Here is a 2,379-nt window from a genome sequence, read left to right as displayed (position 1 = left end):
TATATATATATGTGTATGTATGTATGTATGTATGTACGTATATATTACAAATATGCATAAAAATACGTACACACACACTCAGATACATATGCATACACACATATGTACGTATACTTTTAATACACAAATATAAAGAAGCACACACACATACACACACACAGGCACGTACGTATACACATGCGCGTGCACTCCCACCCACACACACACGCCATTAAGTTCCTTAATATGAAAGCTAAACAAAATGATATCCATGGTTGTGATTTAAACTCTGCATAAACGGAACCATTAAGTAAATCTCCAAGATAAGATTCTGGTTTAGAGTCCTTAAATATGCATGGATCTCGCTCGTTACGCATGGTGGAGTTTCTCCAAATGCCATCCATTCATGCATGATTGCTTTTATTTTAATTTCAGGCTCGTTATAATTTCAAATATCTTTTAAGGCACACGACGAAGACTACTTGTTGTTTGTCTCTGTAAATGAAATCCTGAGACCGAGATGCTGGGCGTAGTGGAAGTAAGCGAGGGATAGATTTTTTTTTCTTTTCTTTTTTCTTATCGACCTCTTTCGCCGAATCGCTCATTTGTGCGGACGGAAGCAAAACAACACCGGTCCAGAATGGCTGGAGTCTAGTGTGTAAACGAGTAAAAGATACATGTATGCGTGTGTGTGTGTGTGTGTGTGTGTGTGTGTGTGTGTGTGTGCGTGTGTATGATGGGTTTCCACACAACCTCCTTAAATCAAATTCACTGACAAGGCCTTGCTCGGCCCGGGTCTAGGGTATTAGACCCCCAAAAGTTATGTCACCGTAGGGTTGAACTCGAAATGACGTGGTTACCAAGCAAACTTCTTAACAAAACAGAGTTTTACACGCTCTTCCACCCCAGTTCACCCCACCTCACCATTATGTCAACATCGATTTCAAATGCTCAAAAGTAGGAACTCGAAATTCTTCGTTTTTAATTTTCCAGACTGATTAATCATGTTTTTAAAATATATGTTTACAATATAAGTATTCACAACATTTATATTTACAATATATTAATATTGACGATATCTTTTTATTCCCTACAGCAACGATGTATCTTATTCATGGATTTGTACATAATTACAGACAGAATTTGAATAAGAAGATGTTTTTAATAAGTTTATTAATCTTCAAAGACGTTTTCACAGTGTATATATATATATACTTATTAATTAGTTCCATCTTCTTTTATCATCAGATGTATATGTACATATACATATACATACATACATATTTACATATGTACAGTCCCGAATACATACATATATACGTACGTCTGTATGAATGTATGTATGTATGTGTATGTGAGTGTATGTATAGAGAGAAAGGGTGAGGAATTATCGTAAATAAGTTTGATAATCATCCAGACAGTTAACATTACAATTTAATCAGTTTGATCTCCATTTGTCGTCAAATATTATACTCCTAGCTATACATATCCATGAAGAGAAACTGCAGTTAATCAGATTATGAAATGTCTCACGAAAAACATCGTCTTTCCAAAATATATATCTACATTACGAGGTAACAGGTTGGTTAGACGATCGATAGAACAGGAATTAATCAAAGACAGGTGAATGGTGCCGTGTCAATGCTTTGCATTCCTAAAGTTCGAATTACTGTTCATAGAACCGGCCTCTTATTTGTGCTACACATCCAAGCAAGACGGGGGCTCTACGACAAGCGAAGACATGTGTTAGCAACACCATACAAAATATCGGAACTGGCACAAAACAAGATGAAAGCTAACACACAAAATAAGATCGGCATTATGCTTCAACCGATGCATCTAGGACCGTCATCAGGTGCCCGATCCCTGAATATCTATGTGGTTTTAAAATGGGCTTCAATTAGGAATCGTTTTTTCTAAACTGAGGATGGTTTCATGTTAGAATTCAGTTTGATGCCATGTTCTTTGGAATGCTAACAGGTTGTCTTAGCTTCATGTGTTGCTAAAAAAGCTTCGTGGACATTAAAAAAAAACACACTACCGATCACTAGGACATTTTAAGAGCAAATTTTTGAGGAGCTGGTCGTGTTTTCACGTCCACGAAACATTATAATAATAATAATAATAATAATAATAATAATAATAATAATAATAATAATAGTTATGGCACGATCCCATGAATTTCGGAGAAAGATTAGCCGATTACATCGACCCTAGTGATAATCTGGTATTTATTTTATTGACACCGAAAGAATAGAAGGCGAAGTCGACCTCGGCGGAATTTGAACTCAGAACGTAAAGACGAAAGAAATGGCGATAACCATATTGCCCAGCACGCTGACGATTCTTCAAGCTAATCCCCTTCTAACTATTAATAACACACACACACACACTTATATA

Source organism: Octopus bimaculoides, chromosome 25, assembly GCF_001194135.2.
Source record: "Octopus bimaculoides isolate UCB-OBI-ISO-001 chromosome 25, ASM119413v2, whole genome shotgun sequence".
Taxonomy (NCBI): domain Eukaryota; kingdom Metazoa; phylum Mollusca; class Cephalopoda; order Octopoda; family Octopodidae; genus Octopus; species Octopus bimaculoides.
Note: the sequence above shows the minus strand (reverse complement) of the source record.